Source organism: Schistosoma mansoni, chromosome 6 (genome assembly GCF_000237925.1).
Source record: "Schistosoma mansoni strain Puerto Rico chromosome 6, complete genome".
Taxonomy (NCBI): domain Eukaryota; kingdom Metazoa; phylum Platyhelminthes; class Trematoda; order Strigeidida; family Schistosomatidae; genus Schistosoma; species Schistosoma mansoni.
In genome coordinates, this window is record NC_031500.1 from 5493875 (window position 1) to 5509837 (window position 15963).

Consider the following 15963-nt stretch of genomic DNA (forward strand, 5'->3'; position numbering starts at 1 on the left):
TTCGCAGCCATAAGGTGGAATAATAATTCAGATAGTTCATTGAATCGAAAACTCAAAAATGTTTAAATGACATTGAAAGAAAGTTATATTTTCCATAGTCAAACTAATTGCTTCCTCGTCATTACATCAAGAACTGCTCAGGATCGTTTCAATTATCAGTATGGTGTGTGAAAATTATGAAAGTTATCAAGAATAAAGGGTTTTACATCCACAACCCTACAGGAAATTGAACCCAAGACCTTAAGGTCTCACGATGAGTGCTGCAACTTCATATTATTTAGTTTGGTCATTTTTATTAAGTTTTAACTGCCCTGATTGCTAATCATCGGTAGATTTTATTCAGTTCTTACATTATGATTTAACGAGTTGCTGTGTATTCACAATTATATTTTAAAACTTGTGCGAAAATCCGAGAGATACTATCTTGAAACTGATTGGTTCGTTCGTAAAGTACAGTCTCACCGACATTAATATATTTTATGTAATTACTTAATTGGATTATGTTGATTCCTTTTCATTTTATTCTTTTTTTCAAAAACAATGGTTCAAACGAAGAAAATACTGACAATGGTAAATCGAATAATAACCAGCCCAAAAAACGTGTCAACTATTTATGTGGACCTGACGGTAAATTAATTGTCACTACTGCTTTAGCACCAGACTATGATCGAACAATTCAGTAAGTATTGAACTGAACTGAATTTTAATGTCAAATTAGCATAACCCATTATGATCATTTGCTGGACTGAAATCAATTAACAGATTATAATAGACCCACTTAAGTATTAAATAGTCGTTTAATTCAGATTTAACCCACGACATGCTAAAAAGTAGCATACAGAAATTATTGCTCCGTTTACAATAGTTCTATCAATAATTTTGATTGATTATGATGAATGTCTTTAAAGTGAATCGATTTTCAGAAACCATCCTTTTTAAAGATCAAAAATTTAGAGCAGGAAATTGTTTATATGTTTCTATTATCTCTTTTTCAACTCATAAGACACGATTTAAACAAGTTATACATATTTGAAGATAATTTCTCTATAATTATTAAATAATTAGAATGTAGTAATAATCCAATCAGAATACCCGGCTCTATTAAGGTTAACAGACTATCAAACATTGCCTGTTGAATCAAAATAGTAGTATCATTGGAGATGGTTTAAGTTTTCATTCGCTTTTTTTATCTGTAATAAATTGATCGCATCATAGGATGGAATAATAGGATTTATATGACTGCCAATTTTGTTCGAATATAACTTGTAGATTAGAAAAAATAAACTTAAGAACTCTATCGCTTTGAAAACCTACCTTCGAATAAAATTACTTGAACCCAATAAAAAAAGTCGTTTATCAGTAAAGAGTTATATAGATTGTTAAATTTCATTGAAATCATGAACCGATCAATGATAGACTGCTATTGAAAACCCGGAAGCGCCAGGTGACCATTTCGTCTTAGTATGAGACTCCTCAGCAATGTGCACCCACGATCTCACACGCAGGACTCAAACTTGGCACATTTGGCCCTGCGCAAACGCATGTGAGACTTAAACTCACTTAACAGCAAATTCATGTAAAATATGACATTTTTATCATCGTATATTCATAAATATATTTGTACTAAATAAAAGTTTTCTTTCTTCAAAAATATCTTTATTATACACACACACACAGTATCATTGTATTAAACCAATCCAAATTTACTTGTCCAAATTATTATTACTTGACCAAAAAGCTAACTATTGATCAGTACAACAACAAATTGGTCAGTACAATTAAAACTTGATCTTGAATTTTCTTTAACTATACAAACAATCCTATGTGTATCTATGACGTATTAATTAAATTATGACAATCCTGTTAAATCAGTCCCAACAAAACAATAATTTAGATGTTGTAATCAGTTGTTAATACATAAGAAAAATATTGATTTATTTAAACTATTGATTAGTGATCTTTCTTTTTCTCATTTTTGTTTAGTTAATTTAAAGTTTCTAGTAAATTTATCTGCTTATTTTACTGAGCCAAATATGATAAGAGTAACTTCAGAAACACATATAATATTGATACATACTTGAAGTTAACTACTTTCGTTAGTATATTCAAAAGATATAAGTTAGCTAAAAAAAAAAGAGATATTCTTTTCTAATTAGTTTCTAGTCAAAGGTTCTGCACTAATAATTACATTTATCAACTTAAAGACAAAACCAATACCAAGTATTAAATACTAGTAGATTAGTTTTTTACTAAATTTCCGAAAACCTGTTTAGAAACTAGGGATCAGTTAGTAAGTCAACTAATGACAGTTTAATTAAAAACAAGATTATTACATAGTGAATCAGTTACTACAACTAGTTATGTAAGAATAAAGAAGGAATTGTGTAAGTTCGAAAAAGAGCAATTGAGAAGTGTAGACATAATTAGATGGAAGATCAGAGTAAATCAAAATACTGCACAAAACATTTTCTGTACACAATGAATACGTTAATTTATGTATATTCCTATAGGTTCTACTACATGAGGCCAGTTCGACCGAACTCTATAAATAATTATGAAAGTTAACTTGGTATCAAAACTATGGTCAATATCGACTACATGTTCTAGCCTTTCGGTCAACAACGAGAGATAATGTTAATAACTCCAATATAAATAGTTTTACACTATTAATTGTATTTCCTAAACCAACTAACAAACATTTTTCTAAATTATATAGTCATTCTAACTTTAATGAGTAAATCAATAAATGAAGTTACGAACATCAATAACGTATATTCAATCACTTCTTACTCTGATGTGAAAAACTAACCAGAACAAGAATAGACAAGGATTAGTCACATCTATGGTATCAGTTCATGAACACAACTTTAATCATTTCATATAAACTGAATTTCAGAGTTCCTAAATAATTTATTTATTCTTAAGTAATGTCGTCAATACAAGTTGACTTGAAAAACACCTGAAAACACCAAACAAACTCAATGTGTAGCTTAATCTAATTTATTACACCTTATTATTTGGTTCACCTTAAATATTTTCAGTTGTCACGTCTCTTCAGATATCACAATAAATATGTGTAGGTGTGCAATTAAAATTACCAGGTTCAAAAATCGATTGTGTGAGATGCATTTTCATGCATTTAGTTTGAGACATCGTTGATTAATTCACCCAAATCATTTGTAGAACAGGGTTTTACGACTTTCTAAAATTATGACATCTTAGACTCAAAATTCTACTTACAAATTCATAATATTTCATCATTTTCCAAATCAGCTAATAGATACATCGATAGATTGACTTGTGCAATTATTGTCAGAATGAATGAATATATTTGTTTCTACATTGGTGTTTTAATGTCAAGTATTTAAAAAAGGAACCTGTTTTTCACAATATCTAACCTCACATTTAGTTGTTTGTTAGTAATTTTAAACTGCTTTAACCTGTAATGAAAGAACTTGTAAATATTTCGGTTCCGTTTTTATTTGGTCTACATCAGATAAGTATTATCTTTATTTCTTTTAGCAAGAATTGTTATTTTAATAAAATCTGTAGTGATATTTGGCGGAATAAATTGTGTATGTGTGTGTGTGGTGTCTGTTGTTTTAATGACTGTCAGAAAACTGAGTGAATTACACAAGATGCATGATCAGTACTGACTGAATGTTGTCACTTTTTATCTGAATAAAGATAATTATTTTTCCCAGGAAATGTTATTTGAAATAAATTCCCATCACTTAGTAGCAATTCGATGAATATGACACTGAATGCGAAGAAAGTAAGCTTCATTACTAGAAATCGGTAATAGCGTGAAGAATTACCCTAAAATCTAGTCGATAATTATTTGAAACTTCGTACATTGTTGAATACGGGAATGCGCAGAACACTTGTTTCGTTAAACCATGGGACTACATAATAATCCCTATTCAAAACTAAACAACTCGTATTGGTGTCATGCTTATATTGAGTGCAAAGTTAACGGATTCATCTTTTTTCCAAACATTTTCTGTACGTATTGATCAGTGTATAATATTGAAAAAGTTATACGAAAACTCATTCCACTTTTCTTACTCTACAGTTATACTACAACTGATACTGTACTAATTCACAATGATTTTCACTACAAATCATGTTATATTTTGCTCACATACTTGATCAAAGACTAAGTTTGAGATAAATGTGTGCAAGAAATTACTTTGCTTTCTGAAAATGTACAGGCAAAGTGATGTGTAGTAAGCTTTTCTTATGTATCACTTAATAAACATTTCATTATATTGTTTATTTGTTGGAATTGGCTTTTATAATAGTATATTTGTGTATCGCTGTAACCAGCTTCATTGACAATAGCAGTTCCCCTTGGAAATACATATAAATACATACATCTACGGTGGTTGAAGGTGATCAGCAGGCAGATATTTTTTCGATGGAGCATATCTGACCTGGAGAGGTCGAATATTACTTTACTGCAGAACTGAACTTCTTATCATGTAGTGTTACTATCACAAATGTTACTATTGAGTTGTTTGAGCTGTTACGGATTTCTTTGTTGGACTGTGATATTTTTTACTGGTCTGTTACTGATCATCATAATTAGATATCATAGGCTTATATACATTACACTGAATTAAATAAAATAAACTTATTCAAGTAAAAAACTCTATATATGTAAAACTCGGTTACATAAATGATCAGTAGATATTTATTCTGTTTAAATATATATAGTTAGGCCCTGATAAAACTTGAGATCATGTTTTAATTCACTGTGGTATTTGCGTAATATTTGATGAACATCACATTCTTTAATATTCATTTAGTGTATTACTACTGTGGTGTGACATGCTTATTTCAACGTAAAATTCATTTTTATATTATCACTATTCCATTTTCATGATATTCATTAATTAATCATTATATTTTGGTATGATGTGTATATAAGTGTATTTCGTTGATAAGTTGTTATTATCTGCTTTCAATCAGCAATTAAAATCTTCCACTCTCATCAGTTTTTATTTTTTACCTTGTGCTATGCAGATCTCGTTTTTTTCTTATTCCAAGTACCAGCTGGTAATAACCGAAACACCTTTGATATTTTTATTTATTCACAAAAATTCTAGTCAGTTATTATCGGTTACATTGAATGACGATCATTACATTGTACTTCAGAATGAAGTTGATAATCTGAAGAGTTAGAACTCAGTTCTGTAATATACAAACATCATAATTACTTTATGATTTATAAGTCTTAAATTTGACCCAATGAAAAGGATGTACATTCATACAATATTCCTCACAATAGGACAAAACAGTTTATCCAGTTCAATATTCCTCTACGCTTTGTCAGTTTACAACAAAATAAATTTTTTAACAATGGTGCGTACACAGTATCTCATTCTCTATGGATTTCAGTTTAATAAATGAAGTTTTATAGTTTATTTAATATTCTAAATAAAATATATTCAATCACTTTATAATTATTTTAAACTTTGAATAACAGTAACGATGTTACTACAACTATTATTAACAATAATAGTAATAATAATGGTCACCTTCAGAAAAGATGTACACTTTCTTCATTGACTGGTCCAATACTTTGACACCATCGTTTAAATAGATCAAGACTAAAACAAAAAAACGTACGAAGATTAAACTTTATCCATACATACACATACACATGTTAAAGCATGCATATGTAAATACATTGGTAAACTATGGATAAGAACATTATATATGCTCATAGATATGTATATATACTTACAAATCAATCATCTCATATTATCTGTCTCAACAAATAAGCATAATTTCAACTTTTTAATATATTATATGTATAAATAATGTGCAATAAATGATGAGAATATGGTTTATTCCATTTTTTTAATAAATAACAGAAATACTACTATTATTACTATAAGCTTAGAAGATTGATCATGCTTTTAAATTTATATATATATATATATGGTTCCATATGAAATACTGTATTTGTCCTCCATTTTGATATATGCGTTTGAGTGTGTATTTATTTAGAAACTACGCTGTTTGTTTACATGTGTTGTGTATTAATAGATAGTAATTTATTGGTTTCTTCATGCAAGCCAACTGGTTACATACATATGAACAGTGATACGAAGTAGTTTGCTACATAGAAACCGGTTGAATTGTGTTCAAAGGTTAATCAATATAAACTTAATAAATCTTGATTAGCATACTCAGTGAAATTCAATTACATTTCATGTATTATTAACAATAATAATCTTGAGTATTCCAAGAATACAATATAAGCGAGTGAGTATGTTCATTGAGATAGAATCGTGTTGTAGATATTCACAAAAGAATCACTTCAAACTTCCCGTTTCTAATTAAGTACTTCCGACAACAGACTTGATGTTGTGTACATTTGCAAATTAGTGAATGACAAGAAGTAAAATCTAAGATGTTTGTTACATTTTATTGGGAGTATTAGATGCACCAGCATCTATAACTGCGTACTATATAACGGTCAAATGATTAAGTGATCAACCAATGTTTCATTATTTTACACTAAATAAGATGTATTTTGGTTCGCTATGTTTAGTCTTGATAAAGTGTTGGCTTGCAAACTAGACTGCCTAGATTTAAGCCATTAGATACAAACTTGAGTCCTCTCATTCAGCTATCTCAATTTACACACTTTTTAACACGTATGACATATAGGTCTGTAAAAGACGATTTAGATCCTCAGTTGAGTACATAAATCACTGCTACTACAGTGTGAAACGATAGTTGTTTGTGTTGAATATGATAGAAAATGAAATGTGGAAAACTTACCTTTGAAGTAGAGTACATAATAAAAATGAAGAAATTTTCTTGGTTATCTTCCAATGCCATTGTTCAGTAACCGCTCAGAATCTGTTCAATAAATTGAAATACGAACAATGATTAACTAGTCCAGTCTTAAAAATGTACGACGAATCATTTGTATGACTCTTAATAAATAACTAATTATTATATTTGTATTATCGTAGCTAGAATATCATGGAAAATGTGGAAGCACTGGAGCACCGTTTCGTCCTAGTAAGGGACTCCCGAGCAGTGCGCATCCATGACACAACACATGGGGATCAAACCCATCACTTTCAGTCTCGTGTGGGAATGCTCGACTTGTATACTGTTGAACCGGCATCCGACATTGCTTCTAACTTTTAAATGGTACTCTAACTTAGATCGGTTAATTATTTCAATGAAATACAACAATCTACACAACCCCGTACTGATGAATCACAGTCATTTGACATTTTACCTTTCGTCGAAAAATGTTCTTTGATCCTTCAGTCGTTTATCAATTGAATGCATTATTTTAAGTACCACTAACAATTATGTATTGTTTAAAAAGTGTATTTATTTTCTACAGCCTTAATCTTTTTGATCCAGTCTCAGTAATAGGTTTATTTTACTGTTTTCCTCGTTTAATTATTCTCTTCTTTAGATTTATCATTTAAAATGTCTAAAAAACGTTTCACGAAAGTTTCAGTAACTTGTTTTATGGTAGATAATATGTTTGTTTGCTACTTTTTCAGTCCTTGTTCAGAACACTTCTTGTAATTATCACTCATAGTAAGCAAAAATTGGAAAATTAGTATGTTAGATTTTAATAGATCTTAATAATATGTATATTCTTTAGTTAATTAAGTAATCTGTTAATTTTAAACTATATTTATAATCATACTTTTAAAAGAAGCTACAATTGAATCTTCAAAATGTACACAAATAATTAATTACACAAAAATGTTGATTGACATGATTTAAAATGAGTTACAATGAAATTGCATACTGTATCTTGGATATTTTAACCTTACTCATAATCCTCTCATATTAGTGATAGTCTTATTAGCATTATTATGTCACTTTCTCACTGTTGCTTAAAAATGTAATAGAATAAAATGCAATATATAATGTGATTGAATTCTAAATTGTAATAATCAGTCAGTCAGTCATTTAGACAGACAGTTAGTTAGTTACTTTTTCCATTACATCTTACAATGTGCATAGATTTAATTATATTTAGATAGATTTCATAAATACAAGGCAATTGTATTAAAATGATTGATATTATACACATTTCATGTAGATTATTTGTATGTTAAATGATTATTATAATTTATTTCACATAAGATCTGGTAGCATATAGTTTTCAATGTTATTCATTTGATGCTAACCTAGTTATTCAATATATCTTACTAAAGTATGAATGTATCTGTTGCTTAACAATTAAATATTTCTAGATTAGGTTACAGGTATGTAAATTATTTGTCATATTTGTTTTCTATTATTGATTTCAGGCAGTTTAAGTTCTTATGATTGTTCATAAAACTAGTTAAAATCAAATCTTGAAGATATTAGAAGCAATATTGAATTATGGTTTATTTTCTTATCAAACATGTTGGGTTTTTTCTACATATGAATTTGAATCCTCTTCTATATCTCCTTCTCAAAGTTATTGTAAGAGTAAGTTTGAAAAATGATAAAATGGAACCAAAATGTCAAGTGACACTAGTTCATAAAGCCACTAACTATCTGTCTGAGGTCTTTTAGTCTATTTAGACCACGTGATTGGTATCCAAGATATAACCACTATCAATAATTGAATACATTGGGTGATATGAATCAGAAACACTTGCAATACTCTAGATTCATTCTTTTTTTATTTTACTCTACACCTTAAGTTCCAATATCCATCCATACATACATATTTATTCCGTCATTTCAAATCATAATTTTAATGCTCATTTTAATTCTATTAGACTTCATCTTGTTAACTTCACTTAGTATTTTTTTTTATTGTGGTATTCGAATTTAAGTCAATTCACTTGTGTCATGCTCTACACTGATAATGACTAAGTGACTGAATATTTCATTACGTTTTTTCTTCTACTACTCTTGCTATTATGAAGAATACCGGAATATAATTAATTTTTTTTACAATTCTGTATATTGCGTTGCGGGAACGCAGTTAAATAGCTCAGATACTATTTTCACTTGTTGTTTGAAAACATGTGAATTTTTTTCACCTGGTATTAAGATTTAAACAATTTATTTATTATGATTACGTAAATAAAAATTGTACCCTAAAAGATCAATATACATTCGAACAAACAACTCATTTCATACAAACTATTATGTATACAAGTTTTTTTTTAAAAAATCAAATCAAAGAATTATAAAGAATTCTGTGATTATTTCATAAAATATATACAAAGCCAATTTTATGATGAACTTTCATTTAAGATTTCATGAATAATCAAATCAGACTGAAAAGTTATTTCGGTGTAATTCAAGAATTCTTAAAAGTGTGCTCTCTCATGACCATATAATATAGTATCCTTTTTTGACGTCATTAGACGGCAACATAAAAATAATTTCATCAGTGGTAAGAATTTGGAACCCTTTTGTTCTATTAATTACGCATTGACTGGTGTGCTTTATAATACTCACCCTTTGAAAAACGTAACTGATTATGAAATACGAATTATGGTTGTGCATTAATGCAGTTTCACATTTTCTTTGATGTGTTAATATGAGTTATTATTTAAAATATGTGACACATTAAAGTACTTGTAGTGTTATGAGTTTCCAAATGATAAATAAAATGTTATTCGTGGTAATCCATGTCGTTTTAGCTGTTTATGTATTAATAAATACATATAAATACTTATATTCAGAGTGTTATGTGGATCTGTCCTGTGAATTGTTTAACGGTTATCGTATGTTTCGGCTAATATCCAAATAAAGCGTTATTTAAATATGGTTCACACCAATAGATAAATTTATATAGACAGGTATTGGAAACCAACTAATTTTGATCAAATATTTTGTTTTAGAGTGTGTACACATGGCCCTACCTTGGATGCAACCAAGAACTTTCCGGTAACAGACCAAGCTCTTAACATGCGAAACACTAACTTATATTTCAATGGTCTGTATTTTTAACTTCATTCAATTTTCTATATTACCCGAACATCCGTTTTTACTGGTGATAGCCGTCTGACACCCGACATGTGTTAATTTTATCTTTGATAGCTTTTTCCCCAGAATTTTAGGGACTCTTACTAAAATTCCCTTCAAATAATTGAAATTCATCAATACATAGAGGAATGTCGTCAAAGAAAAGTGTCATATTTACAAAAACATCAATAACGATAATAATAATAATACGAAAGGCATTTTATATCCAAAAATTATATTTTCATTAATTTCAGTGGTTACAATTCAAATAACTTCAGTGTTTTGCAAGGCGAATTTTGATTATTTTGACTTTGATCATTTTCTAAAGAATCTCGTGCCAGTTTCCCGAGCTAAAAGTTGGAATTATTTAAGTCTCAATATCTAGTTACATTCAAACATTATTTACATTCATATTTTTGGTTGCAAAAAAGAAAACCAGCTGACATAATTTTGACGTTCTGTTTATATGAATAAAAGTTAATCAGTTCTATAAAAATGATAGTGAAGCGATTTGCCACAATTAAACCTTGATTCAGTTGTAAAGAACTTTGCCTGTAGCTCTTCTAGAGTTGCTGCAAGTCCCAAGCCCGGGTAGAGGAGGAGGGTTGAGCATGGAGTCGGCAACCCCATCCTGCATAGGATATAAACGCTAAAGTCGGAATAGACAACACAGGATATGAAGATATAATGGGACGACATGGACTGGAAGAGAGAAATGAAAATGGGGAGAGACTTGCAAATCTATGTGCATTAAACAAATTGGTTATAGGCGGCACAATATTCCTACACAAGCGCATACACAAAGCTACATGGATCTCGCCAGACCACGCCACAGAGAATCAAATAGATCATATTTGTATCAACAAAACATTCTGAAGGACAATAGGAGATGTGAGAACAAAGAGAGGAGCTGACATAGCTTCAGATCACCACTGGCTGGTTGTGGCCAAGATGAGACTGAAGCTAAAGAAACACTGGACAACTGGGGAAACAGCATCACAGAGGTTCAATACAGCCATCATTCGAGATACTAACAAATTCAACCAATTCAAGATAACTCTCAACAACAGTTTCCAAGCTTAACAGGATCTGCTGAAAGAACAAGAAATTACGATGGAGGACAACGGGAAAGCGATCAAAATGGCATTAACTTCGACGCGTCAGGAGGTTCTGGATCGCAAGAAGCACCATCATAACGAATGGATCTCTATGGGAACCCTGGACAAGATTGAAGAAAGGAAGAACAAGAAAAGAGCAATTGACAACAGTCAAACACGAGCAGAGAAAGTCGAGGCACAAGCAGAGTACGCAGGAGCAAACAAGGAAGTGATGAAGAGCATTAAAGACAACAAGCAGAAATACGTGGAGACACTAGCAACAACGGCGGAAAAAGCTGCAAGAGAAGGGAATATGAAACAACTATATGATACAACGAAGAAACTAGCAGGGAGATATAACAACCTGGAGAGACCAGTCAAAGACAAAGAAGGGAAGACAATCACAGAGACTCAAGAACAGAGAAAAAGATGGGTAGAATACTTCGAGGAACTGCTGAATAGGCCAGCTCCATTGAATCCACTGGACATCGAAGCAGCACACACAAACCTTCCTATAGATGTCACTCCAACAACGATCGAAGAAATCAAGACAGCCATCAGACAAATCAAGAGCGGGAAAGTAGCAGAACCTGACAATATACCAGCAGAAGCACTGAAGTCAGGCATTGGAGTAACTGCAAACATGCTCCACGATCCATTCAGGGAGATTTGGGAGGAGGGACAAGTTCCGACGGACTGGAAAAAAGGATACCTCATCAAGATAAAAAAGGAAGGAGATCTGAGCAAATGTGAGAACTACAGATTAGTAACACTACTATAGGTATAAGGAAAGGTTTCCAAAGTGTTGCTGAACCGGATTAAAGGCTTAAGAGACGCCCAACTTCGAGATCAACAGGCTGGATTCCGTGAGGATCGGTCGTTCATAGACCCAATTGCAGCACTGCATATCATCGTGGAACAATCAATTGAGTGGAATTCGTCACTATACATCAACTTCATTGATTATGAGGCGCTTCATTAAGGTATAAGTATTTATGAATAGTTGTCTACACAAGATACTCGACGTCCATTGACCGGACACCATCAGCAATAGCCAACTGTGGAAGAGGACAAACCAGCCTTCAGTTGAAGGCGGAATCGGGAAAAGACGTTGGAAGTGGATAGGACATACACTTAGAAATCATCAAACTGCATCACGAGGCAAGCTCTAGCTTGGAATCATGGAAGAAAACGGAAAAGAGGAAGGCCAAAGGACACATTACGTCGTGAAATAGAAGCAGATATGAAAAGGATGAAGGTTAACTGGAAAGAACTGAAAGGATTGTCTAAGACAGGGTTGTATGGAGAATGCTGATGGGCGGCTTATGCTCCTCCTCTATTTGTAAAGACAAAATACAGGTTAATAAAAATAAGGCTTTCAGCTTTAAGCTTTTCCAACGGGTATTCATACATGTTCATACCTTCCCGTTGTGATTGTTAAGGTCTACGACTGATCAGTCATCATTAGCATATATATATTCTGAGAAGATTGGTCGTAGTCCTTAGTACCGACAATGAAGATATACACTTTCACTAGTAAATAGATTGCAGAAAAATTCTTAAGCTTATAATGACGAGTTGAGGATAACGGTATGCTTAAAAACGTAAAATTAGCTGAAGTTGTAGATACTAACCAGTGATTTCTAACTCAATGGTTTAAAAATATTTTGCTTACTTAAAGACACAAAAACGTTTTGCTCCGTTCTCCTTTGGCTTTTAACAATTACAGATTTCTTCAGTTGGACGAAGTAGCCATTCTTTGTTTCAAAGTTCTCAATAGTTGTCTAGATGACTTCATTTCTTCCGATGAGAACTGATCTAAGTTACTAGGATCTATTGCTTTTAAAGGTTACCAAATGATTTTAATTAATGACACTATAGGCCTAGGTAAATAGTGTAATCGTAATATTCGATATCTGTACGGATGTTTTTGCTGTAGACATTTTTATACTTTTCTCTATGACGGCGTACTATATAACGGACAAATGATTACACTAAATAAAATGTGTTTTGGTCGGTTATGTTTAGTCTTAATAAAGTGTTGGCTTGCAGATTAGACTGTCTTGATTTAAGCCATTAGATACAAACTTGAGTCCTCTCATTCAGCTATCTCAATTGACATAGTATAACACGTATGACTTATAAGTCTGCAAAAGACAATATAGACCTTAAGTTGAGTACATAAGTCACTGTTACTACGGTGTGAAATGATAGTTGTTTGTGTTGAATATGATAGAAAATGAAATGTGAAAAACTTACCTCTGAAGTAGAGTACATAACAAAAATGAAGAAATTTTCTTGGTTATTTTCCAATGCTATTGTTCAGTAACTGCCTTATGTTCATACTAAAATTCATCCAGAGCTTTCATATTTTCAATGTTTATCTAAGATCAGTCCATAAAATAAACCCTTTAGTTTGTTACTAGTTTTTTTATGAAGCTTTTTAATCCAAATAAACATTGTCCTTTCAAAGTTTAAAGTTATTAATTATTCATACTTATTTTAGGAAGTTGACTTTTTAAATTAATAATTATATGATAATATCTGTGTATGTATTTATAAATCTTAGCTTCTTTTCTTTAATTTTCTAATGAAAGTATCACTGAAAAACGTGCAAAACTTTGCAATAAACCATTGTTTTAATGGGATCCAAGCTGTTTTCTGTTGTAAATTCATGATTTACATGTGAATAGATTAAAAGTCAAAGGTTGACTAACAATCACACGGTAATATCAATAAATTTACATTAATATAGTATGAGGTATTTCAAAAGTTAGTTTGGTATACACAAAACACGGATATATAGGATGAGGTTAACAGTTATTTTTTATCTTCACTATGTCCTATCCATCACCTTTGGTCAGGTTACTTTTTATATGATGTGTTGGTGTTAAACATTGAAATATAATTCCCAAGATGAACTTTATTCCAACTGGGTAAAATCGTTCCCAGAGGTTGATTTTGAACATATCCGGTCTTATTAGGCCAGATATTTATTATGAAAAGCACAATTATGATAAAAGATTGGAGTTGAGATAAAATGCTTTGTTAAAATTACACTCTAAACTAAGATTTCAGTAATACAACGACGGAAGATCAAGGGGGATTGAACAGCTACTTCATTCTAGCATGAGACTCATCACCAGTGTGTACACACGACCTCTCTGATAATTAAATCAAAGACCTTTAGGTGTGTTACTGTCAGACAACTGAGTTTCAATTGATCGATTTATGTTTAAGCATTTTTCATCTCTCAAGTGCTCTTTTAACCATTCTTAATTTGCAGTTACTTATTGATGCGAGTACAGTAATTACATCGGCTATTTAGTTGTAACAAGTTTTGTTGACTGAACGACATCAACTCCACTTCATTTGTTTAAGTTTCCATCAAGATTGAGATTCGGTTAAAAACACCACATTAAATAAACTATTTACATAAACATGCGTTGAAATATAAACTAATAGTTTGACGGAAGTTCTGCACTTATTAAATAGATGTCGTATGAAGATCAAATGTGAAATAATCTCAGTGACAGGAATTTAAATACTTTTAAAATTTCACCCAGCAAACTGGTATGAGCATCTTCAGGGAAATAATCAAAATCGGTATTATCAAAGAATATATAAAGTTTACTAACAAAACTATATTATACACTTGTCCAATCGTGTTCACTTTCTTTACAGTAATTTTATGAGATATATGTTGTGAAAGTCGTCCACCATGTGAAAATGACATGAATATGTGTGTACCTTTTTGCGATAATAAAACAGTCAGAGAAGGCTACTCCTAGCTACGATCAAGTGTAAATTATTCATTTCTAAACCTAATAGTAAATATGAGTAAAATAACCTTGTGGTGGTACGTAAAAAATCAGATCAGTCACGTAGTTAACAGTAATGTTACATTAAACATGAATTTAAAAATTATAACTTAGTAAGCGATCACTTTTGTAGAGATCAAATTATGTTCATAGAAATCTTAACTACTTAAATAAAACACTTTTGAAATTTTACCCGTTGGTTTGCTTCAGGTTTTACTGTTCATGATCATACTATGCTTGAAATTAGGTGTAAAATTAAAAATAACGAGTTTATCAGAATATGTTAATGTGTTGTAAAATAAGTAGTTATTGGTTTACATACTACTAAATTAATCAATAGTAGTATGAACTACATACAATTATAAGAATTAACTAAACAAGTAAGTGTATTCTGTTGTTAATGAACACAATGACTTTGGTAAAAATGAATATAGCATTTACAGACAATATATCTCCTAATTTATAGATCAATAACTTCCGAGGTGTACGTATAATTATCCTCCATCATCTCATCCATTTATATTATTTGAATTGTAGAGGATGTGTATAACTTCAGGTGTTAGTCTTTCTTTATAAGATAAATAATTTTGGCAAATTAAATTAATCACTTATGTATTATAAACAAAATTGGCATCTGAACATAATCAAACAAATGTTTACTGTCTAATTATACTATGAACATTGAATTTCACACCGAATTCAAATCTTTTAATAATACTACTACCATCAAACTACCTTATTTTTTCTAAAATCTGTGTAAAATTGTAGAACTTTTAGATTAAGGAATATGAAAACTTTTTCCATATGTTTATAAAAATCTATTAATATAATAAGTGGTAATCTTTCAATTACTGACACTAGGCATATGGGTATGATAAGAGATATCGATAACAAATGAAATAATTAATCATTTTATTAAATTAATTTCTTATTTTGTCTGATATCAAAAGCTTAACCTAAACGTCCCTTATCCAGTTCTTCTACGAAAGGTAAGCAATGAGTAGAAGATGTTTTAACAAAATACCTTATTGACTTGTTCCATATGAGCAGGTGAACTTATTTGTGTATGTTTA